The following is a 27,175-nucleotide window of genomic DNA, read 5'->3' as shown; positions in this document are numbered from 1 at the left end:
CTAAATGAAAAAAATATAAAATATTATCAAAGTCACTTTGGAATTTTTTCCCATGAGAATTCAACTCTTGTATTTATATTTGAAATCATGATTGATCTTAAAAATAATTAGCATGGTATAAAAATCAACCAATAAAACTGGATATTAATATACAGTCTTGAAAGCTACTGGACCACAAGTAGCTTAATAGTTCCCAGACAGTTTGAGGTCCAAGAGGCCCAGGACATGAGGACATGATGACAGGGAGTAAAACTGAGGCAGCAGCAATCTGCCAAGGGCTGGGAAAGCATTCAAGTATTTAATGACTGGTAGGACAATGATCAGGAGACACAGACTATCAGCCCTGCCAGCAAAGAAACTACTGATATTCTCAGGATTTTATAACAGTCAGAGACTAGTACCTGTCAAATAAAATTCTGTCAATCTTGAAGGTTTGGGATTGGGAGTAAGATGGGAATGATCTCTGAAAATTCAGACGTAGACAAAATAGCAAAGGGTCAATGGGAGGTGGGCAGTACAAGACCAGAGTGTACCAAAGACCTAAAGCATAAGCCAGCAAGGACGGACCCTAGAGAAGTCAGTGGGAGTGAGAGTCAAGGCATCTCTCAAACAGATGGTATGTAAGTTACAGACCAGTATCCCAGCAAGCCATCACCTAGGAAACAAATCTACCAACAAATAGACACCTAGCACCAGGCAAACGTCTCCTTTCTGTTCTCCATAAGCAATTATCTTCACCTATGTTATCTCATGGGGCAGTGATCCACATAAAGGCGTAAACTCTTTTCAGGGGAAAGGAAGCTAGTTAGCCTCTTAGTCTTTTAGAGTAAGAAACTTGAGGGTGAGTCTTTGTTCAAAGCTAGGGATTGAACCCAGTACCTCACGAATGCTAAGTTCCAGTGAATTCCCCTCCCCCGCCACTGTCTGACCTTAAGTTTGGTAGAGCCATGACATGGTTTACCAAACAGCAGCAATATGGCCTAGGTTTGCTGGCAGCATATTCCTGTCCCACCGGTGAAGAATAATAGGAGTAATTTCATTACTCTCTTGCCCTTATAATTAAATTTACCTCTGGTAGATATTTGGGGATTTACAATGTCATACAATTCCTTCCATCAGAGGATGAAACAGAAACTCCCATTAACTGAGGAGTATTTGAAAATGTGTGATCTGAAAAGGCAATCCCTGGCAGTACAGAAAGCCAGCCAGCCAAACAGCCATGAGCAATGGAAGGACAGAGCTCAGATTCTGAAATATAAGCAGTATATGTGTGTGTGTGTGTGTGTGTGCGCGTGCGTGCGCGCACGCGGGGTTTGTCCACAGAGGAATTTTGGACAGGAGATGAAGAAGCATGACTTAATTGAAGGTGGATTGCTAAGGGAGAGAAGGTTTCTAGCCTTCAGCTTTAAAAGAGTGGAATAAATCATGCACACCACCATAATCCAAATTTACTAGGAAGGCAAGACTCTTTGGGTTGTAAATGTGACCTCCAGTGAGCAGTAATGCTCTCAAATCTGTGGCCGAGGGAACTATATTCCATTGATCGTCACTTTAAAAAAGACTATATAGGCAACAGCTTTCCACTATAACTTTCACATCCATTTAGCCAATTAGACATAGATGGTATTTATTGGTTTAATAGTGTACCACTGTGAACTGTTAACAAAAGTTTTTTTCTTAAATATTTCTCCAGTTATCTTCGAATAACATCTAACATACAGACAGACATGTGGAATGGTTAAGAACCCTAAGTGCTTACTTAATTTTGACATTAGTAATTAGAATGCTTAATTAGAAATTAAGGAATTACAGATGTGGGGTTTGTATGCAGCTCCAAAATCGACCAAACTTATTAGAAAACTTCCGATGTTAATATAAAAGTCATGAATACAAATTACCTTTATAGACAAAAACTATAGGAAAACATGAAGCCACAGGCATTCTGAGGTCCATGTGACATAACCACACTCAATCTTTTTTACAGTACAGTTGAGAAAAATCAGTTTTTATACCTAGAATTTTCTCCTCTTTGCTGATAAAATTTGGCCTTTTTTGTTTGTTTGTTTGTTTTGTCTTTCTTTTTCATCCTAAGTGGGGGTAAAAGAGTGGGAAAAGAAAGCAATGCTTAAGTTCATGGATTTTGACTACAGTCCAAAATTATTTTACAACTCTAATTAATAAGCCACTTGTGTGCACAATACCTCTGGATGTATGCAACCTCTTAGAAATGTGGCCGCGCTGTACCATGCGTAAGTGAAATTATGAGTCAGTTATAAAGTACATAATATTCACTCTTCCCACTGCCTTCCCTATAACTCACTGCTGGTTCTGGAAACTGCTTATGCATCTGAAATGAAAGGTCACTATAGAAACAACCGAATATCCCCTATTACTTAAAAACAACAAAAGGCCCAGCTATGAAGCATTTCTAAATGGGATTTCAGCAAGGAGACAAAAGTAACCTTTGCTACAGGCAAACTTTCTTTCAATGCTCTGATGAATACTGATGAAGACAGACTTGTTTATTATTCCTTTAGAGAATAAAATTGGTTTCCTCTGTGAGTAAATAAATCCAAAGCCCAAAGTCAAGTCTATTGTGCTATCACACGGGCACTATTTTCCAGGACACTGGCTCATTCTGAAAGAACAAACTCTGGCCATGTTTAACATAACACTTGATACAAGACTCAAAGCTGAATGCTTAATGTCTCTGCCTTATAAGGCTAGCACTGAACCTGCTTTTCTATAAAGGGGAGGATAGTAAATACTCTAGGTTCTTCAGGATGCAAGACCTCTTGGAATTCCGTATCTCTGCCTTGGAGTAGGAAAGTGTTCAAGGACAAGACTAACCTACACAGTGCTAGGTATGTCCCCCTAAATGTATTTATGAGCACTAAACTCGGATTCCACATATTTTTTCATCATGAACTTTTATTTCCAACCACTTCAAAATGTTAAAGTTATTCGTATTTGGGCAGTAGATTGAACTTGGCCTTGGGTCATGTATACTGACTCCTGATCTAGTTCATCAACAAATGATAATTATTTATGTTGAGTAGTAGTTTCTGGTGATGGATCTTGAAGTGATATAATGTTAAGGCTCCTGAATTCCTTAACTGTTATGTTTCTATAAACTCAAGGTTTCCCATATTAAAGTTAAACGTCAACAAAATAAATTTTATTTCTGCAATGAGATACACATCAGATGGAGGGAATATTTTAAAATATGAGGATCAACAAATATTGAAGCATTTTTCCAAATAAGCATTATATCTCATAAGCATTATATCTCATCCACCTTAAAAATGCATCTCCTTTTGTGCCCTAGTCCATTAAAACTAAGAAAGACTTAACTATACTCCCAAGTCTTAAGTTACATTTAGAGTTCTGGTGGTTCCTAAAAACTAACAAGGGCAGTAACAACTCAAGCATGGCCCTTCCCACCCCACAACATACAGCACTGGCTGGTCAATGCTGAACTGACAAAGGGGCCAAAGGTTAAATCTGCAGTTTTGCTATTATGATGCAGAATCCACTGAGGCTCCCCTGACAGTTATTGGGATCTCTTATGCTACAGAGCCACTCAACTATATTTCATATTCATACAGAACTGTATTTGTCTTGAGTGACTGTTGCTGAAACCTGAGATGTTTGGTATCATTAAGAGTCTAGGGACACAACCTTGATCCACATTGTTCATTGTCCTATGGGGCAGATGCTAGAATTAAGAAGGAGCCCCAGTACTTGATCTAAGTAATTCAGGACACCAAGAAGGATAGATGCATATGAATGACAGGCTAGAAAACTAACGTCCATACATACGCCAGTAAAGCCATTAACAGGAGATGTGATGGATTCCTCTAGAGATATACTTCAACATGTAGAATTATAAAAATCCTTACATAAAAAAATAAAAGTCTGCATAGAGTCAACAAGAGAGAATGCACACATGATTGAACATTCTCTTATCAATTTTATTTCAGATATTCTGCAAAATCCAAGTCACCCTAGTTTTCTTAGAATCCAACGTACTTCCTTCTTATAAACTTGAAAAGCTCTGAAGTGCCTAAGAACAAGACCCTGCTCTGGAGCTCCAGGAGACCACCATGGGAAAGTAAATGGGAAATGGTTTGACAAGTGAGCCCATGGGGTAACATAAGGTACAGAAGAGGGCTGGAGAGATGGCTCAGGGCTACCTGTTACTCTCGCAGAGGACCTGGGTTTGATGTCTAACACGTACATTATAGTTTACAACCATTTATAAGTTAGTTCCAGGTCATCTGATGTCTCTTTTGACCTCTGCAAGCATGGTGCACATAAACACATGGGGGCAAAACACTGATACACATAAAATAATAAATGAATAAGTCTAAAAAAATTTTTAAGATGACTTAAAAACGTACAGAAGAGTTTGACCTCTCCTCACGCATTTGAGGACAGCCTATACCTGGAGCCAACAATTGGTTGGCTGTGATGGATATAACAAAATTAAAATTAAAGTTCCTTTATGAGTGAGGAGAGAATGGGCCAGGGAGAAGGAAAAGCAAAGTGAAGCCAGAGGCAAGGGCACAGATTCCATTGAGAGTAGGCTGGACAGTGAAGGAAGACCCTGAAGACAGATGGAGACCCAATCTTCGTGTTCTTGGGTTTCAGCCTATGGATTTGTACCATCAGACACAAATTTTGACTACTGAATCTGTGAGTCATGACCATGCAAAACTTAAGACAGGTGCAAAATACACACCATACTTCAAGTATGAAAGAAGGACACTGTCTCAATACTTATCTCAAATGCTGGTTACACAGTAAATGGCATTCTGATGTACTGGGGTGCTAGTTAACCTTCACAGTCGGTTTGTTGGGACTTGGATTCACACAGGAGACACACCCCTGGGAAATGTCTGTCCCAGTGTTTGTAGGGAAGTTAACTGAGGAGAGCAGAGCCACCCTGAAGGTGGGAGGCACCATCCCACAGCCTGGGGCTCCAGACTGAATAGACAGGGGGCGGGGGAATGGCAGCTGTGTACAGAATTGGCTCCCTCTGCTCCCTGACCATGGATACCGATACAGCGTGACCAGCTGTTTACACTCCTGTTGCCACAGCGAGAGCCACGCTCACCGACAAGCCTCCCCACCTAGAGGGGCTGTTCCCTCAGGCTGTGAGCCTAAATGCACCTTTCCTTCTTTAAGCTGTTTTTGTTAGAAATTTTGGCACAACAATGAGAACAGTAACTAATACACTGGGTTAAAAAAAATGTATTGCTAAAACTTTAATTACTTAAAAAGTATGGCTACCAGAAACTTTTAAATTACACATGTGACATTTGTCTCCTGTGGTTTGTCATGGTGGCTAAGTTCCCATAGTGATGTCACCATTTCTTCATCCAGTCATTAAAGATGGGGGGAGAAATGGCCCAGAACTAAAGGTATGAGGGAAGATGGCTGGCGAAGCTTGGGTACAAATATTTGCTGAAGACAGGGTCCACATCTCTCTTTGCATCCATGGCTATATTGCTGGGACCCAGAAACCTAGTCTTCCCATGTTTCGGATGAAGGAGTAGGAAGAAGCAGAGTCGTTGCTAACATCACTGAACTGCTCTATCAGCCAAGCCCAGAGCTCACTCTTCTGGGAACTTCCTGTCCGTGCGAGTGAGGCTGCTTATGCCTTAGGATAGCTTGAGCCACACTTTCTGTTACTCATATTCAAAAGCATCCTGGCTGGTACACTCAGAGGAAGGTGACCTGGGAGTTAGGGAGTGAGGCAGTGTTCTTCAGACTTCCAGCACCACCAGCATGCTGTGTACATCATCAACTGGCACATCACTGCTGGGAGGTGAGAAGGCTTCTCTTTCTTTTAGTTTTAGAATATCATATGACTATAGAATTTTATGGTTTAATTACTCGGGCCAAAGGAAATAATGTCTGAGCAGAACTTAATAAAAAGTAGGACAATGGAAGCCAGGTGTGCTAGCATACCCCTATAATCCCAGCATTTGGGAGGCTGAGTCAGGAGGATGGCCGATTTGAGGCCAGCCTGGGCTGCATAGCAAGACTGTTAGGGGTAAAGCACCAAAGTCCCACTTGATTTGTAAACTGCTACACCTCCTGGTTGTCCTTTCAGCGAGAGTCCTGGCCAAACCTTCCTCAAAACCCAGGGGAGGAGCCACTCAGCATGGCCTCACTCATCTGGACGCATGCCCAGAAAGCCCCAACACTAAATGAAGCGCAGCTGCAGCTGCTGCAGCAGGTTGCACACTCCTGAAAGGAATTCCAAGAAGTAAGCAGAACAGAGCATGGAGAGCCCCACACAAAGCCTAGCTCATGGCAAACGCCACACAGTATTTAACCCTGATTTCCACTTATTTTCTCTCAGAGAACCAACTTTTCACTCTAAGTCATCTGTTAACTATGTACTAGCACATCCTCAGCAAGCAACCTCAGTCCCGATCACCAGAAGTCAGAGTGTATTCACTACTAAAATACATGTGCTACACTTCACTAGTTAGTTGGTGCCTGGTTAACTGACTGATTAACTAACCCACTCTTTATTGAAGCAAGAAAATTCCAAAGTTAACCTGAACACACAAAGGCAGCCAACAAAACTACAAATTAGAAACTAAGCTGAATGATAGATACTAAGCTAGGTCTATTCACCCCACCTGGGTGAGACTAGTGCTTGACATGCAATCTGAATGAAGACAGGTTAACAGAAATCATAAAAAAGGAAAGCAGTGTCTAACTATGGGGCCATAACTAGAGATGACTAGAAAAGATAACCATATCCCCTAACAGTGAGGAGGAGAGGTTTAGGAGAGGTACCAGGTTGAATAAGAATGGCCCCCATAGGCTTATCTATTTGAATGCTTAGTCATCAGGGAATGGCACTACTTAGAAGGATTAGGAGGTGTGGCCTTGTTGGAGGAAGTGTGTCACAGAGGGGTGGGCTTTGAGATTTCAGAAACCCAAACTAGGCCCTGCCCAGTGGCTCTCTTTCTTAATTCTGCTTTTGGATATGGGTGTAGAATCCTCAGCTACTTTTCCTACACCATGTCTGCCTGCATGCCATCATTTCCCCACATGACAATGGACTTAATTTATAAGCAATCTCCAATTAAATACTTTCAATACTTTCCTTTATAAGAGTTGACCATGGCAACTCTTGCTGTCTCTTGACATAGAACAATATGAACATAGCAACAGAACACTGACTAAGACAGAAGTTGGTATGAGGAGTGGGTATTGCTGTGACAGGCCTGACCATGTTGCTTGTTGACAGAATGCAGACTTTGGGATTCTGGATTAGAAAAGCAGTTGGATGGGTTAGGCAGGGATTAATGAGTCATACTGGAAGAAGCATGGAAGACAGTGGTACTGAGAGCAATATCGATTATGATGGCCCGGTACAAGAGGTTTCAAAGGAGAAGAATATTAGTAAGTGGCCAAGAGACTGTTCTTGTGATATATTGGCAAAGAGTTTGGCTGCTTTTTGCCCTTGTCCAAAAGATCTGTCCAAGGCTAAATTGAAGAGTTTTGGATTAATGGTGTTGGCAGAGGAGATTTCAAGATGGCACAGTACTCTTATGCAGATCTATAATGAAAAGAAGCAAGTTGAGCAAGGAAAAACCCAAAAGGTACAGTTTGAGGAGAAAAGGAACACCAGGAGGGTAACGGACCTAAGGCCAATGCTCAAAGATATAAAAAATTTAAAGAAAAGCCTGAGGCTAAATGGAATAAAAGAAGCAGTGACTCAGGGCAAGACCCTACCCCACTAAGCTTCCAACTTGTGAAGGGAATCAAAGAAAAGCTTAAGCAGTGAAGAAACCATTGAGAACAGAAAGCTGACGAAAATGATGAAAGCTCACTCACGCGAATGAGGAGCCAACTTCCAATCCCAGCACGCAGTAGAACTCGGCAGCTTTGGACACATAGTTCTGACTTTAGAGTCAAGGAAACAAGAAAGGGGTTGTGGAATCTTCCTCCCTTAGTCAGGAAAGCCTCTGAGGCCAGGTATGAATCAGGGCTGTCCCTGCATGGAGGACAGAGAGGCCACTGCATGAAGCTGTGAAAGTGAAGCCTTCATTTCTTCGAAGACCCCAAGATGTTGGAGATGCCAGAGCTGTAGGATTACCTGCCAAGGAAAGCTGTAGACTAGGTGTGGAACCAACCCAAGAGAAAGAAGTTTGCTACAGTCAACAAAGCTGAAAGGAATTGGAGGTCTAAAGACTGTGTTGACAACAGGCATGGAGATGAAGAATTTGGAGTTTGTTTATTTGGTCTTGCTTTCATCTAGGAAAGGTAGTTGGACTGAATGCATTTTTGCATTATGATATAGCTACAAGCCTATGAGGGGCAGGGAGTGGAATGTGGTGGTCTGAATAGGAATAGCCCCCATAGGCTCATATATTTTAATGAGTGGCACTACATAATATTAGAAGGCATGGCTTTGTTAGAGGAAGTGTGTCTCAGAGTTTGAGGTGTCAGAGGCCCAAGCCAGGACCAGTGGCTTTCTTACTACTGTCTGTGGATCTGGGTGTAGAATTCTCAGCTACTTTTCCAGCACCATATCTGCCTACATGCCACCATGCTCCCCATCATGATGGCAATGGACCTAAATCTCTGAAACTCTAAGCAAGCCTCAATTAAATGGATTCCTTTATAAGAGTTGCCATGGTTATGGTGTCTCTTCACATCAATAGAACTGACTAATACACCAGGTCAAAAGCAGAGAGTAATGAGTGGCTGGTGAGCACACCACTCAACAGGATCCCTAAACCATTCCACATGGCTATTGAGACACTCTTTAGTAACATGCACCAATCAATAAGACTAATCCCCAAATCTGACACACTAAAAACCCTGAGCGTGCCTTCAGAAGCCCAGCTTCTTATGTTCTTTACTCGGCCTGTACAGATGGAGTTGTCCTTGAACCCATCATGTGACCCACAGTTTAAATTTTTCCCTTATGGAGGACTAAGCCAAAAAGTGGATCTCTATGCTCTGTGGAGTAGAGTTCTTCAGCACAGCTCCTCAGGCCTGACAACACAATTAGTATCTGCACTTTTAAACCAGGCTTTTGCTCTGGAAAATGAGACACTCTACACTGGTGTGACTTTCCTGTCACATTTGCTGTGACCATAGGACAAACGCATGTAAGAGCGTTCTCTCAGAGACCACTAGCCCCTCCAGCCTGCTGGAAGAATGTCCTCCAGTGGGGACAGAGGTGAGCCCAGACCACTTTCTGGAGACTAATTTTTCCAGGAACTCTGGAGTAGGCCTTCCTAGCTACTGGTGTTGAGGAACTCAGGCTAAAGCTGGTGCACTCACAGTGTGTCCAGCAAACCCACTGTGCAGGAGGGCAAGAAGATGCCACTTTTCCACACTTCCCAGGGACCAGTACTATGTAACTGACAAAGTACTTTCTCCTTTTAAGATTGAGTCTATTCAGGTATCACCTAGAGCTTCTAGCATTTTCCCTTTCAGAGTGAAGTCAAGTATGACAGATGCACGCAGTGACATTTCTACTGCAGTCTCAACACAGGGCGTTTCCTCAGGTTGTTCCAGTAAGTCCATCTCCATACACCCAGTTCCTAGTGCCCACAGGTGTTTCCTATCCCTAGTTTTGCTTTTTTCCAGAATGCCACCTAAGTGGAATCTGCAGCAAGAAGTCTGCTGCTTGGTTACTTTCACCTACTGTGATGATGTTGAACTAAAGACCCATGAGCCTCAGATAGTCAATGAACAGAATAGAGACAGGAGCTGAGGCTGCTGGAGCAGAGAGCCAGGCCAGTCAGGGGCTAATGTGTGAATGGAAAGTGTGATAGGAAGTCATACAAAGCTCTGAATGCAGAGTCAAATGTGTGATGGGAAGCCATGCCACATTCTGAATGCAGAGTCTAATGTGTGATGGGAAGCCATGCCACATTCTGAATGTAGAGTCTAATGTGTCATGGGAAGCCATGCAAGGCTCTGAATGCAGAGTCTAATGTGTGATGGGAAGCCATGCAAGGCTCTGAATGCAGAGTCTAATGTGTGATGGAAAGCCATGCAAGGCTCTGAATGCAGAGTCAAATGTGTGATGGGAAGCCATGCAAGGCTCTGAATGCAGAGTCTAATGTGTGATGGGAAGCCATGCCACATTCTGAATGCAGAGTCTAATGTGTGATGGGAAGCCATGCCACATTCTGAATGCAGAGTCAAATGTGTCATGGGAAGCCATGCCACATTCTGAATGCAGAGTCTAATGTGTGATGGGAAGCCATGCAAGGCTTTGAGCAGTTCAGCAATGCAATCTTGTTAAATGAAAAACTCAATTTCCCTCTTGTGTGAAAGACAACTTGGATGAGATGTCTCAACAGGTAAAGGCACTACTGATGACCTGACTTCCATCTCCAGGACCCACATGTAGAGAGTGAATGGACTCCTTCACGTTACTCACTGACCTCCACACACAAACACACCATGGCATGTGCTCCATCCCCACACATGCAATAAAAATATTACCAGGAAGAAAAGAAAAAAGACAAATAGACCACACTGAATCAGGAGCAGAAAGAAGAAAGTCACTTTCAGGCCAGGTGTGGTAGTTCATGCCTGCAATCCCAACACTCAGGAGACAGAGGCAGGGGGATCCCTGCAGGCTCAAGGCAGCAGCTGGGTCTTATAACAAGAGTTGCAGAGTGAGATATTGTCGAGAAAACAACAAAACAAACTGGCTTAGACTGGCTACTTTAAGTACCTAGGTGAAAACTTGGGCTGATTTAAAGTAGCCCACCAGCGCCAGGTGGGAAAAGTGATGAGCTCAGACCAGACCCTGGAGGAGGAGCTGGGAGGTTGGGAGGGGAGGTGGGAAAACGGTAGGACACAGGCCCCTCCCTGTCCTGTCCTGTCCCAGAGATCTCAGCAGCACCTGCTCTGCTGCCCTCTGACACAGGGAACACACACCCTTGAGCTCCCAGAGTGAAGAAACAAGAAGATAATTACTAAGACAAAGACTCAAGTACTCCCGCACTTCCCATCTTTCTTCTCTACACAAAGAGAACCATCTGAGTTTCAGAAGGGCTCTTCACAAGTTTTATATATGCTTTTGTCTTAGAATCCTAATTCCAGGCTGGAGAGTTGGCCCAGTGGTTAAGAGCACTGGCTGCTCTTCCAGGGGACTCAGTTCCATTCCCAGCACTCATCTTGTGTTTCACAACCATTTGGAACTCCAGTTCCTAGGGACCTGACACCCTCTTCTGGCTACCTCAGACACCAAGAACACACATGGTGCACAGTCACACATGTAGGCAAAACACTTATACACCTAAAGTAAATGAAATAATTTTAAATTAAAAAAAAAAAAGAATCCTAATCCATTTTCTCAATTGTATTTACTCAAATGGTGTGGAGTGAGAATTTTTTAAAGGTAATAGCAATTATTCTTGCTTTACTGGCTGATGAGGTGTCCCATATTAACTTTACGAGGTCAAGTACATGCTGAGATACGGCATAGTCACGAGCATCTGTTGCCATGTGGATACTTGAGATGGAGAGCAGGTATCCAGGACATGAAGGAAAGCCCAGAATGGGAAGGAAAGGCTGGCCCTGGGCTGGCTTGAGAAGTGACAAGAGACTAGCACAGTTCACACTGGTCACCTGTGCTGGACCTGAAGAAGAGTGTTTGGTACCAAAGATGAGCACTGTTGAGGATCCCTGACGTCATGCTGCTCCTGCAGTTGGTTCTGCCAGAAGTGAGGACAGAGTGGGTAGAGAGGTAGCTGTACTCATCAGAGGGGTGAATTTGCTAGACCTAGTAGCCCATGAGACCAGGAAGCACCATGTAGCCTTACACATATCTGCACACAAGGAAGTATTTCTTCATGCAAGCCTCAGATACCTACTGTGTAGTCTTTGGCAGGTAGGTCGGACACTGGTATAATAAAGTCCTCAAACAGCAATGAAGGAATTGCTAGCTATTTTCTAGATCAGCGAACTACACCTAGTTTTCTCTGGGTTCATTCAAGGACGAGTAAGATCAGTTACAGAATCATGAAACAATAGCACTGGGATACTGTAAATCATCTCAACTCTTCCATTTAACATTCCAGGTAATGGAGTCACAGAAATGATAGCACCCATTCCGGAATCTGTAACTAACATGTCATGATTATTTTCTAAAACTCAGATTTCATGACCAATCATTTGCTCTTCCCTAAATACTGCAGGGTCTCCCTACCAGACACAAAGGACGACTCCAAACCCACCAAATCAGAGACACTGTGGACTGGGGGAAAAAAGAGCTTAACCTTGTCCCAGCCACTGAGATGATGCACTGTTGTGTTCCTGTGTTCCTTTGTTTTCTCCACCAAGAAGGTCTATCCAAACAAAAGAAATACAGATCGGACAGAAGACTACAAGGCATCCTCAAGCTACTGAAAAGTGGATGTGGAAGTGGGTTACGACTGTTCTATGGCTAAGTCAGAAAGCACAGCGAGTCAGATAGGCTGTTGACTATGCAGTCTCTGAATGACGACGGCTCAAGGCTAGAAATTCCGGGACCCAGACCCTAAGGGTTCTGTATATATGTTGTCTCAAGAAGCTAGCTAAGCAACCAGAGGAATTTGTTCATTAAGAAACAATGTAATTTTTCAGATTTTCATCTTTATTCCAGAAGTAAGCCTTTAAAAATAAAACAGTAACACTAGAACTTACTTCAAGAATAACCCAAATTATGGGACTAAGCTGACCATTCTGAAAGGTCATGTGGTTATTTTATAGATAATATGAACTCTGGCAGAGCCAGATGAGTATGTCAGAGTGACGCTTCAACATTATCCAAACTGCTTTGTAGACTGAGACTCCTGAGGGTAAGTATTGACAATAAAAACACAGAAGGGCAATTACGTCTTCCTCCTAACAAATTCCATATTTAAGTTCATAATGTGCTGCAAACAAGAAGTCTAAAATAATTTAAATTTCCTAAGATAATGTGCTCCCAGACAAGCCATTTTGATGTTTCAAGATTTTAACAGATGGTGCCAGAGCTAACGGATCAGGGAAAGCAAAGCTGCCATGTGCTTGTAAAGTCTCCTCACCAAGGCCTCATGGTTTTCAGCTGGGCCAAAATGTAGCAAATGGACAGCAGCAAAGGATACCCGGTCATGGCTGGCTTCAGAGGAGCGTCCAATAGCATGGGGTCCTCTGCACAGGGGCTAGGGTCACACAGGTCACACGTTCCTCGCCACTTTGTCTACATAGTGAAGCTATCACAGAACACATACAATCTGCTGAACGCCATTTTAAAGAAGGAGCCAGACAGAACAGATCCCTAGTCAACACGTGTAGATTTCAAGAAAACTGCTAAAGTTTATGCAGAACACACCGCAAGTACTAAAAACCTTTCTAGAATACTCCAGTATCTAAGGAAAGTCTATAATTGCATCTCGCGTCTTCTTAGGTTTTACAGCTGAGGAAACGCTCTTCATTATACCCAGCAAAGAAGGAAAAACTAAGCATCACACTCCCATTCATAAGCCCTGTCTTTCTCCATGCCAGTGCACACAGGACTCAAGCGTAAGCACTGGTCAGAGTCCATTTGATGCTAATAAAAATTTGCCAATGTCGTTTTTTCCCCTCATCTTCAACTCGGTGTTTATGTGATTCCTAATTGGTAGTGACATTCTCCAAGTTCTACATTACAGACCCTATACACACTGCTGAATGTAAGTCACTATATCATGTTTTGTTTAAAATTCTGACATTATGACTAATTAAATTGAATTGATTTGTAAAGCTCAGACCTAAATAAAGTTATCAGAATATTATGAAGGTAGCCATTATTAAAACCAGATGTAAGACACTCCATGTCTGAGTGGGTGCATCAGGGGGTGGGAGACTGAGACTTCATTTCACTAGGATATTTCCACCATTTATCCGCTCTCAGGAATGTTCTGGCAGTGTCTTTTGCATGTGTTTTAGGGGAGACTGGTTTACGTGTGCACGTGTGTGGGGGTACACACATCTGTGCATCTACACGGGGACCAGAAGAGGACATCAAGTCCTGCTTTATCACTTTCTTCCTCCCTTCAGACAAAGTCTCTCACTGAATCTGCAGCTTGCCATTTTTTGGCTAGGACTGGCTTGTCAGGAAGCCCACGCTCCTCTTGGCTCTTCCATCCTGAACCCTGCCCTAGGGTTACAGGCACACGTATCCACAGCCGGAGTTTATGTGGCTGCTGGGAATCCAAACTCAGGGCCTCAAGTCTGTGCACGAGTGAGCCACCTCTCCAGCCCTGATGTCAGTGACTTCTTAAGGGTTCATCTCGCAAGTAAGAACACTAGTTCTACGATCAATTAGTGAAAATAGGAACACAGAATGGAAATGAGAGTCCTATTAATTATAAGGGAAAATGATCCCATTAGCTCTAACTTGCTTAGTTCATAAAATGCTTAAAGATATTTTTGAGCCGGGTGGTGATGGTTCACGCCTTTTATCCCAGCACTCAGGAAGCAGAGGCAGGAAGTTCAAGGCCAACCTGGTCTACAGAGTTCGTTCCAGGACACAGAGAACCTTGTCTTGAAAAAAACAAACAAACAAACAAACAAAATAGAGATTTTTGAACTGTGAGAAAGAAAACTAAAATATGGATCACTGCTTCCTTGTCTGAGGTTTTATTCTGATTGTTGCATAGAGATTATGTATTCCTAATAGAGAATATGGGCCACATTAATGTTATAATACGTCACGATCTGACTGGAAATCACAGCAACATGAATCCTGCTCTTCCAGCAAGGCTGTGAAATGGGCACCATTCCCCTGGGGATAGAGGAATTTCCTGCTGGGAATCTGTAAAAGTTTGGAGCCCCAACCAAGTTCATGTAAACCCTTGTTTCCGAAGAACAATGAGGATTTTGCTATGAAAATACTTTTCTGTAGTCTCCATTGAGGAAAAGATCTAAGAACAGTTCTAACTCATTGTATTGTGCTTCCTGAGCAGATTGTGTCTCAGTCAGTGTCTACAAGCTCAAGAATGTCCAAGTGCTGCTCATGGTGAGTCGGTGGGGATGACAGAGGAAAATGAAACACATCCCCAACAGTTTACACTAAAGGCAATAAAGGGTGACACCGTGACAGCTTAGTCTGAGGGCACTTATGGAAGAGTGTGATATCATGCTATTGTAAGACACACACATTTTAAAGCTACGACAGCACATCACCCATTGGCCCAGTGTCCAGTGCACAGCCTGTATGAACGGCATGATAGCCTTCCACAGCACAGAGTGATGATGGACAGTTATATGTTAGCCAGCTTACTGCAGCTTTGTTCTTTCTCCTAGAGAAATGGAAGCTGGAAAGGACAAAACTACAAGACTTTCCCGTTGGAAGCATGTTCAAATGTTGTTTCCACCACACTGGCTTAGCTATCACTGCCCAAAGACGCTTCCCTGAACTATCTACAATTTACCACGAGTCTGTAATAAACTACAGTACATCTTGTGAACATGTGATGTTAGGATGCATACGCAATGGACGATAAATGCGAAGGCCTCATTCAGCAGCCAGCTCCCAGCATGCCACAGCACTGCTGTGGGCTGGCTGCTAGCATCCTCCCATGGCGACACTTAGCCGGCACTCGGTGCTGACAGTTAGGAATGTTTCCAAGCTCCTAGTCTTGACTGGTCAGATGACTGAGCCGAACACAAATAGAAGAGGTTTGTGGCAGCTGCCTGGAAACTTTAAAAAGATTTCAGGCGTGTGTCTCACGCTGTTCTTTGCTGGTCAATTCGCTATTCAGAGTATAGATGTTAACTTTTTTGACAATGAAGAAACCTAGACAGCAGAGTGGTAACTGAAGACACTTCACACCCTGAGAACTGTCATACCAGCCCTAGACTACAGCCTATGAACTTCTTTGTGAGGGGCAAGAAACGCTTATGGCACTTAAAACAAACAAACAAACAAACAAACAAACCACCACACACACACAAAAAACAAACAAACAAACAAACAAAAAAACACTCGCAGAAGGAACTCAATCATCATGAGGCTTTTTCTGTTGCCCCATAATCAACACCAAGACATATGACCTGTCACAAAGGAGCTCCAGAGAGAACCCATCAACTAGGGACAGACCTTGTTCACCACCCCACCCACTTCTAAGAATCAGAACAACTGGTCCAACTACTTAGAATACCGAGGAGCTAGGATGGGAAGAAGGTCCACGGCCTAGGACTCAAAACACACAAAGGAGCCTGAGTTGCCCTCAGGGCCTGAGGAGCTCAGAGAATTAACCTATGTCTGATGAAATCATGGACACTGACTAAGTAGAAATCATCAGTAGATGAAATCAGGCTGACATGTCACCTCTCTCTATTCTAGTACTATTCCAAGCCTCCAAAAACCAGAAGAAGGGCATAGAACAGGGAGACTGGAGAAAGTATCTCAGAACCAGATCAAGCCACACCTCAGCAGCCACACACACTCAAGGAGAGGCCAGCATGCACTTGCCATCTTCCAGACTCTGGGGCCAAAAGGATTGGCTTTCATGAGAGAGGTGTAAACCTGCAGCCCAACACTAAACTGAACTAGACCAATTGGTACCTTCCAAGCTCTAGGCAAGTGCTATGCCACTCAGCTACACTCCCAGCCACTGGACTAGATTGTTTTAAGAACTAAAGGTAAACAGCAAACTTTGGGACTTGCCAAAGCAATACACATGAACACAAATGGGAGATTTGGTAGCACAATGAGGAAAGCCATGACTGAAGAAATAGAAAATCATTTCCTATTGCCCCCTATGCATTGATACAACTCAATAAGCCAGATAAAAATCCCTAAAGCAAATACAATGAAGCTACTACTTAAGGACCACATCATTTCAAATTGAACAAACATAAAAATATGTTGATAAGAGGCCTAAAAGAGAGTCAGGCTTACATATCTGATTAATGATTCGTAAGTATCAGATGGCTCTCTTTGGGCATATATTTTTTCCTTGGATATAAAAACATATTCATAAAATTGTCAAATTAGAAAGTGCTATCTGTTACGATTCAATACTGGTGGGAAAAGCCTGAATTCTCAGACACTGTAGAAATAACTAGGTCATGTCCTATAACACGTGAGTATTTAAAGCTAACCGGCAAAATCTTTCTGAAAAATGAAGAAATGGGTTTCAACCACTGGCCCCCAAACTCCCACATATAATGCCACACGTCACAGGACTTCGATTCTAGTGAAAGAAAAAAACCCAGTAGAGACAGTTGTGGAAGATTACAACAGCCGCCCTCCTATCCTCTTGAGGATTTAGTGTTCCCATGTCATGCCATCATGCCTATTTGACGCCCTGAGATTAAAGTACCTGATTTATCCTACAGCCACAGACTTAGCACAATTCACCACTAAGAACTGACATTTTGTTTCTTTTTTCTTAAATTTATGAAGATTATTCCACTCAAACAGGAGTCAGACATTTAGATACCAACTGAACTCAAGGGCTCCCTTGGAAAGTGCAAACCTATGTAGTAACTGTTATCTTCAAATGCTGCCCAGTTGACTTGCAAGCCAATTTGCCCAGGTGAGATTTTACACTTTTATCTTCCAACAGTTATTGTAGCAGTCTAAAGATTTCCTTTTCCTAAAGAGAAAAACACTTCAACTATTCTTATAATAAGAAAAATACTTTGTGTTAGAATCATTTACATAAAATTACGTGCATTTTTTCATGCCCAATATGAGAACTGTCCAAACAGGAATCACTCTTTATCCCCACCCTCTCCACTCCCTCCCCCAACCCAAAGAGTTGAGTCAAACTGTTTCATTTAGGACCACCATGTGCAGAACCAGCAGGGAGCTGGCTAATGGACTGTCTGCTTATTTGACACGTAAGGGCTGCTCCTGTTGGATGAGGGTGTGGAAAAGGCTCAGGTGAAAGCAAGCTTCTCTTTACATCACTGAGGACAAAGGAAGCCAGGATGCTTAGCCCACCTCGGGTTCAGACCTGGAGCTCACTCCTCAGCAGGAGTGGTGGCACTGTGGCTACCACAAGGAAGCCCAGACCTGAAAAGGGCACACAGGAGGAGTCACGAGACAGCACGGAGTGACGCATCTCAGGACACTTAAAACATGCTTGACTCTTACATCCGCTACAACCACACTGGAGCCATATCTGATTTAGGAGTAACCTATAAAGGTTTAAAGGCTAAACCTTATTAATTCAAATAGCATGTTCTTAGCAAGTATGAAACAGATTTGTTTCATATATCTTGAACTAAGTAAACAGATGCACTTCTAGTTCTGTAGAGAGAAGACTTTCATCTAATGGTATGTAAATTATCATTTAATGATATGTCAATTATGAGGACCAACTTGTCACTAGCACACATTACTTTAGTTCTATGCATATATTACACAAATATACATATATACATTAGGTGATATGTAAACTATTACTTAATGATATGGAAGTTATCATGAGGACCAACTTGTCACTAGCACACATTATTTTAGTTCTATGTGTGTATTACACAAATATTTATGCAGTTAATTAATTTAAAAGTGAATATAATGTTTATGAAACTCATTTGGTACTGTGACTTGTTCATAGTTTTTAATAATGCAAATATGTATTTTATTACTATTATAGCCTGACTTACATAAGAAAATAAAAGATATGACAAGATGTACAATTTTAAGAACAAAGTTAATTAGGAAAGTGTCTGTTACTGACTCCCCTGAAGTTTTGTCCTCAGTCTCTTTTACAACTAAGAACTTAACACCACATCCACTGCTTTGTTTCAAAAATGTAAGCACTTAACATGCTTGGGCACATACCGGGGCTTTGTGTGATGGCAGCCTGTCTCACTTTACATACAGTATGTTCGTCACACTATCACCTCTAAAGGAGAGGAGGGACTGAATGGAATCACATCACAAGGGTGGAGACAGAAAGCATATGTTTGGATGAGCTTTCAAAATGACATGTTTGTATTTGGTGTTCAGATCTGTCAGTGACGTATAAAGACATAAAAATTATCCGGCAACACAGACGTGTTGTCAGCACTAAGTGACTCTAAGTCAAGTGTCTATCTGCCACAAAGGGAGCATTCTTCTTTTGTAGGAGGTGCTCGTGGTTTGATAAACATGCACGCACACACACACTAACACACACACACGCACACATGCACGCATGTATGCACGCAAGTGCACACACGTGTAAGAAGCCATACTAAAATCTACAGGGCTTTGTACAAAATTAATTGTTTCATAAGGAAAATGATTTTCAAAGTCAAAGGAAAACTGTGATTCAAAGGTCCCTAACCTTTGGAGTTTAGCCCATGCAAGTTCTTCACTCAGCAGAGCTAGTTCAGAAGTCTATCGTATTAGGTAGTACTTCAAGAACATGGGTCTCAGAGACAAGATCCTAGAAATCTTTCCATTGCATGTTGATAATATGTCTTTCCATTGTATATTGATATTATATCTTTCTGTTATATAACATCAGAGGAATATGCTACTTTCTATCAGAGAATTGGTATTTTAGAAACACATAGAAATACACTTGTATTTAAAATTACATTTTTAAAACATTCTTAAAAGAACATTTGTGAATTTCTGCTCCCATACCAGGTGAACGGATTTTCTTTCCCCTTTTTTGCCTGCTATATACAAGGAGAAAGCTCCAGGTGGTGTATGTGAATCAAGACTTCGGAGAGAGGGAGGCAGAACAAGCAGGGACCTCAGGACTCCGGTGCCAGCACAGGGGTGAGCTTCTGGATTTTCTTTTCTTATTACACACCCTGGACTGGTGAGAGCTACAGCCCAACCCGGAAGTGCCAACGGCTGTATAGAGAAGAAGAAAGGAAGGGAGGGAGCAAAGAAAACAAGCCTCTCAAAGCAAGCTCTCTCCCCAAAGGGCCAGAAAATAACAACTAACAACACAGAGAACTTTAGATAGCATGTGTCCTACTATCTATCACTGTGGGAAAAAAGGGTAACAGTAGAAGTCATTTGGGGAGCTCATGACTTCCAGCCTGTGAGACTCCGAGGAGAGTCAACTCCCCAAATAGGTGAAAGTAAAAGGCAAGTGGGCATTCAAAACTCACCCCACGGGTGACAATGCAGTCCCTGCCAGGGGGCACTTCAAGAGAGGCATCCCGGAACATGCTGGAGGGTCAAGTCTTGACCACCACCCAGCTGCACCCAAGCCCCTCCTCCCACCAGGGTGTCAGCCACGTGGAGAACAGTAACAAAGTGGCACCACTTTGGAGGGGGGACCAGAGGAAGGAAGTGGGGTCATTAGGCACATGTCTCTGGGGGTGCTGTTGAGACACCAGCCCCTTTCTCTTCTCTCTCAACAAGCTTCCCTGTTGTCCTGAGGTGACCAGACCTCTGTCTGCCAGGCTCCAGCCATGACCCACTACGCCATTACAGCTCAGCCCACCCCCAGCGGGGCACTATCAAAGGCGCATTTGAAAACAGGAGTTTCAGGAATACAGTGCTTAAACTCTTGAGAATACAACAGAACATCACGCACATCAAGGCACAGGATAACCTCAATGTGAGTGAGAAAAGACAAACACCAAATGCCACCACCAAGACGAAGCAGACTTACGTGACAAGTATTTCTAAGTGTTTCAGTAATTAATTGCACACACTTAGAACAAGTAGAAGAAAAACAAGTCTGTCCAAACAAATACAAGACAACTCAGTGGATAGGCTTACCAGCAAACTGGAAGACTGAACCAATAAAACTTAGAACAAAACCCCACAAACCCTCAATCTGAAAAACAGAAAGAAGACTGGAAAAAAACGATCAGAGTCTTAAGGATCTGTGGGACCACAGGAATAATGGAATAATATGCATACCATCAGTGTTTCAAACAGGGAAGAGATAACAGGCGGGACTGAAGAAGAATCCTAAAACTCAACTGCTGAAATTTTACCACATTTTGGCAGAAGGCAGGAGCTGACAAGAGAAGAGCAAGTCCCATGGTGTACACCCAAGGGAACCCACAAATGATAAACCCCACTTCCGAGAATTCAAGAGGCAAGCTCTGGAGCTGTGGGAAGCAACTCTCGACCTACATAAGCAAAGCCCCTCCGGAACAGGGACCATGAAGGCGCAGGCGGCATGGTTTCCAATAGGAAGGATGTCCCTGAGGGGTGAGGAACCCAAAGCACTCTCCATGAAAGGGAGCACGCTTGGTTGGTATAGCTACTGCGAAGCAAAGGTTACAATCAAAAGAAGGGATGACAAAGTAGCCATCCTGGAACTCCACAAAAAGAACAAACACCAAGAGTCACGTGTTGGTGAACACAGCAGGCTCTGCTCCTCGTTGTGAATCTTCTCAACTGCTGGGCCCAGGAAGCAAACGGAGAGCATGTCTGCTGTTTGCCATGTGTCCAGAGGGAATACTGCAGACAACCCTCAGTGCAGCTGCATTCAGAGCCTGGAGATGGGTGCATCGTTTCTGTGAGAGGCTCACAGAAACACGCACCGCCTCAGCGGGCACGGTGGCACACGTCTATAGCCCAGCATTTGGGAAGGAGAGGCAAGGAGTCCAAGGTTATCCTTGGCTATACAGCAAAAGGCCAGCCTAGGCTACATGAGAACTTGTCTCAAAAAAAGAGAACAAAGCTCCCCACATAGCTTCAAACTAGTTTTCAAAATCATGAAAAATTATCAAAAGAAAACCATTCGAGAACATTTTTCCTCCCCCCTCAGCCATTACCACCTGAGTCAGGTGAGAGAGCTGGCCCTGGGGTCACAAGAATAGGAGAGCCAGCCCTGAGGGTGTGAGAGCAACAGAGCTGACACTCCCCCTCATCTGCCATGTGGTGGAATGGGGGAGGAAAAGATGTCCTCCCCCTCCCCCTTGCTACCTGTGGTAGGCGAGAGAGCCCAGGGTCACAAGAGAGAACCAGTCATGCCCCACACCAGCTACAAAACACAGGAGAGCAGGCCCTGCACCCAGCCTGGGCAACACACTAGAGCTGACCTGGTGTGTGTGTGTGTGTGTGTGTGTGTGTGTGTGTGTGTGTGTATGTGTGTGTTGCCGGTGAGCCAGGCCCGAGGTCACGAGAGCAGGAGAGCTGACCCCGCTCTACCACTCATACGCCCCCTACAGCAATCAGGAGAGAGGGCCCTGCTCCTTGCCTGAGCAAAACAGTAGAGCTGGCCCTGGTGATGTGAGTGAGAGGGACTTAGACCTGAGGCAGGAGAGCAGGAGGACTGGCCTGCTCCTTGCAGGCTGCATTGTGTGAACTAGTTGAAGTAGTGCTGGAGAGCTCGCCTGGATGAGGGAAAACTGGTGGGCTGACCAACCCAGCTAACACCCAGGCCCAGAACCAGGGCTATGAGTTGGCCCACGCCAGCATCCTCTGAATCTAGGAACTGTTGCATCTGAAGGGGGTGAATCTATAGATCCAAAACAGCAGGATCTTCCTGACACAGGACAACAACAGGATATCCAAGAGGAGCCCCAGTGAGAACCCATTATCATAGGGGGTGTAGCAAAAGCCAGAGGCCTCGAGCCAGACCAATGACTCAAGGCAACACATGCTCTCAGGTAAAGATGAATGGACTAAAGGGTAAACTGTGTGTCTCAACAGGCCACACTATGGCTTCCACCACAAGATTCTTCTTATTTTTTTGTTTTTGTTTTTTCTTTTAAATTTGGTTTTGTTTTGGGGGAGAGGTTGCAAGGGCAGAGGGCAGATGTGAAGGGATGGGGAGATAAGAGGGATCGGAATGCATGGTGTGAAATCCACAAAGAATCAATAAAAGCAAAAAAAAAATTACAAAATAAGTGATCAATATTCCTCAAAAAGTATCAAGATTATGAAAGACACAAGAATGGTTACTTGATTAGGGGAGCAGGGTTGTAACTAAATACAGTATGGGGTCACACAATGATCCCAAGCCAGAAAGCTGACCTATAGGTTACTCAATATGACTGTGAGAATTATATGACAGTTATATAACGACATCAAACCCAGAGATACACATCTACTGTAGGAAAAACTACTTGTCACCATTTTTACTAATTAAAAAAATGTACACTCATGCTATCCTGCAGCAATATTCACCCAGTGACAACTCCAGGAGATTTCCCTTTACAGCATTTCATACAGAAAGTTGATGCAGAACCAAGAGAGACTACTGTCTCAGAAGTCAACGTCTGAGAAGAAATACAAAGTTTGGAGAGTGAGTCCATCCAGAACTGTGCCTCAGAAAACACACTATTCAGAATAATGTAAGCCAGCCTCTAAAATCCACCATTCCTAACAGCAAGAATGTAATATGGAATTAGAAGATATAGGAAGAGGTAACTCGTACTTAAAAGACTAGAAACTAACCCACACTCCATACTCCTATCAAGAAAGACAGGGTAGAAAGTCTCTTCAGAGAAGCAGAAACTATTAAAAAGATGCATCTGGAAATTCCAGAAGAGTGTACTGTTCAAAGTGCAAAACCAAACAAACCCCAGAGTGCTGTGGATGGTCTGTATGTCAAGTGTGTTGCTGATTGGTCAATAAATAAATCACTGATTGGCCAGTGGCCAGGCAGGAAGTATAGGCGGGACAAGGAGGAGGATAAAGCTGGGAAGTGAAAGGCTGAGTCAGAGACACTGCCAGCCTCCGCCATGACAAGCAGCATGTGAAGATGCTGGTAAGCCATGAGCCACGTGGCAAGGTATAGATTTATAGAAATGGATTAATTTAAGATATAAGAACAGTTAGCAAGAAGCCTGCCACGGCCATACAGTTTGTAACCAATATAAGTCTTTGTGTTTACTTGGTCGGGTCTGAGCGGCTGTGGGACTGGCAGGTGAGAGAGATTTGTCCTGACTGTGGGCCAAGCAGGAAAACTCTAGCTACACCAGAGGATAAATAGTAAACTTCTTTATCACCAGAAATGATTGTCTAGTCCAGAATGGGAGGAAAAAAAAAAAAAAAACAGTCTCAGGAACCTCAGTGCAATACCTGAGAGGCATGTAAGTAAAGTCACAGAAGAGAGTAAAGGAAAAAATGGACAGAAAAAGTATTAGAAGAAAACACAGTTAGAATCCCCCAAATGTGCTAAAAGAAATAAATACTTGCATTCACAAGAGGTACCCACACAGCTAGACAAATGAGGCTCCCAAAGATAAGCAGGTGCATAGGGCTTGTGCTTCTGAATGAGGTCTTAGCTTGAAATGAAGATCTCTGCCAAGTGTTAGTAAGCTAATTATTTCAAGATGAGATCATCTTGGGTTTGGGGCTGACCTTAAAAAGGAACAAAGACAGCATGGGTACAGAGGCTCAGAGGCGGCCGTTCTGAAGTGACTCAGAAACGGTGAGTTTATGCAGCAAGGAGCTTGGGGCCTGTAGCCACAGAACCCAGAAGAGGTCTAGAACAGACTATTCTGAGAACTTCTAGGAACAGCCATTCCTGCCACCGAGAGCTGATGTCAGGTCTCCAAATCTTGAAGAAATACATTTCTTTTGTTTAAAACACTGTTAATAGGATAGACTGGATATTGAACATCTTTGTATATATATAGATTTTTCCTTACTTTGCTTGATTCCTGTTGGTAAATGCCAAAATTACAAGTTAGTAATTAAAGGGTCAATTGAGTGGAATTAAAAAAAATGTATTGGTAGAATTCTAGCTTTTGTTAATGGAAGGATGAATTATTAAGTCTCTTGCAGGTATCAATGTAAGACCTGGATTTTAAAAATATGTGATGGCTAAGATGGATCAAATTCTAGAATAACCAAGTCAGAGTTTCATCTTGAAAGGCTAATGTAGGAAAAGGTATAATTTTATGTTTATCCTTTGTTTGTGGGCAGTGATGGCTGAGGACAGTCTATTTCCCATAGTCTACAGATGTCAAACTAAAGTCTTGGCAGCTGGAAGAGGCAAGAGAAGGGGTTCAGGGCTGACAGAAGAGCTAGATATTTAAGGAAGAAATCCTAGGAGCAACAGAGCTGTCCAGATGACGCAGCCACTATCTGGAATACAAACTACCAAACCCTCGCTGACGGCTGGGTTCAGGGTTCAGATGGACCCTAGAGAACACGATGGAAAAGAACACAGAAGATGTGAGTGTTCCGAGAGTGGTGGGTCTCCGTTGGCACAGGTCAGATGACAAGAACCTAAGTGAAGGCTTACTATCTTGAAGTATCTGTGGGCCTGGGGCTAGCAGACTGACTTGAAATTTAGGGCATAAATCCTGAACACTAGGAGAGGCAAACGAGAATGAGCCCCCAAATCTGGGCATAAATAGCCCCGGCTACTGGCTTATACCTGTATCACACAGCACAGAGAGAACACAGGAGAAAGCCACAGGTCCTGAAGAACTGAGTGTCGCCCAGGGCATTAGCATGGAGAAGACAGTTTATGGTTTAGTCCAAGAGACTTAACAGGTTACGAGACCCAAAAAGCAAAGACTCATCTACAAAAGATGATCCGGAGTTCATTTCTCAAATGTAAAGATACTCAGGAACAGGCCAGAGAGGGAGGGGTATTGCTAGCGTGCTTTCTTAGAGGACATGCTGGTGCTGTATACTGCCTTGTATGCTAATTGGGGAAAAAAACAAGCAGACACATATTTAAGATACAGCTTTAAAAATAAAATCAAAAAGTCTTTGAGACTTTAGGTGGCCAAAGATTTCCTAGATAAGACCAAATAGGCAAAATCCACTGCTGGGGTGGCAGGGGGCGTGGAGGGGGCATTGAAAGATTTTTTTACTTCATCAAAATAGAAAACTTTTTCAAAAGATCACATTAATGAAAAGATGGGTCAGGGGCAGGCACATTTATATTAGGGACCTCTGTGTAACATCGATGCAAATGTGACTGTATTCAGTATCCGAGGAACCCTTGTAACTCAGTAATAAGAAAAGCACAATTAAGCAGGTTGGTGGTGGTGCATGCCTTTAATCCTAGCACTTAGGAGGCAGAGGCAGATGGATCTCTGAGTTCGAGGCCAGCCTGGTCTATGAAGCAAGTTCCAGGGCAACCAAGGCTACACAGAGAAACCCTGCCTCAAAAAACAAAAAAACAAAACAAAACAAACAAATCACAATTTGAAACGGTGACTCCAGCTACTTTGCAAATGGCCAGTGAACCAACGGGGTTGTGGCCACCGGCCATTCCCCATACTCCAGTGGATGACCCCCACACCACACACATCAGCACACTAACTGGACTTAGTGTGTGTGCAGGGAATATCATTTAGGGTTGTACTTGAAAAAAGAAAAAAGAAGACAGGAGGTTGATGGGAGGATGTGCATGGGCCTCAGGGGCAGTTAGAAGGGAGAGACAGGGGTGGGTATGATCACATTTCATTGTAGACACCATGAAACTCTGGAAGAATATATTTAAAATTAAAAGAATTAGATAGGTGACAGTGAACTACTCGAGGGATGTGAATGGCACACGAGCACACCCTCAACAGAGTAACTGTGGTTAGAAAGACCAAGCAGAGCAGCAGCCGGACCCCGACACTGCTGTGGGGCACAACGCTGAAGAAGGATCAGTGCTCTCAATAAAAGGATGTGTACACTAACTGTATGAGCCACCAATTCCACTCTGTGCTGTTTGCCCAAGGGAAATGGAAACTGTATACACTCTTGTATATAAATCTCATTATTCATAATTGTGCCAAACTTTTAACAACTCAAATAGAGACAGTTTTTGGTATACAGCCATACAATGGACTAGTACTCAGCAACGAAAGGGAGCCAAGTGCCGACTCACAAGACAATGATGCATCTGGCATTATGGGTAGGAGACAGGCCAAAGCTCCGAATCCATTTATATAAAACCAGACAACCTCAGAGCCACAAAGGATCCCGAAGCTGTCTAGAGCTCGGAAGGCAAGGGGGGAGCCTGTGGCCCAGAGGCACAAGCTCATGCTTCACAGTAGCAGGATCTGCAGTGCTGTGGTTGTAGACATTTTAAAAAGGAACCGGACTCTACAACTAAAACGAGCAGACTTTACTGTACGTACACAGTTTCTCAATAGCGCTGATGAAAACATTTAGAAAGTGCAGTTACCGTTATTACAGCTGGAGTTGAGTCATTACTTGCATCTGTCCCATTTCCAAACAGCTTGTCTCAACAGTAAGCTGACTTTAGTAGCCATACCTCTGTGACTTCCTTCCTCTCCACCTGGGCTCCACCCTCCACACACTCCTAGTCATTAC

General features: G+C 43.2%; 1 protein-coding gene across 1 annotated transcript in view; it reads right to left on the bottom strand.

Annotated features, from left to right (window-relative positions):
• The window catches only part of Stau2 (staufen double-stranded RNA binding protein 2), a 281,392-nt gene that overhangs the window by 81,380 nt on the left and 172,837 nt on the right, over positions 1 to 27,175 (bottom strand). The window lies entirely within an intron of this gene.

Source organism: Peromyscus eremicus, chromosome 2 (genome assembly GCF_949786415.1).
Source record: "Peromyscus eremicus chromosome 2, PerEre_H2_v1, whole genome shotgun sequence".
In the NCBI taxonomy this organism is placed as follows: Eukaryota; Metazoa; Chordata; class Mammalia; order Rodentia; family Cricetidae; genus Peromyscus; species Peromyscus eremicus.
This window is presented reverse-complemented; position numbering and strand designations above follow the sequence as displayed.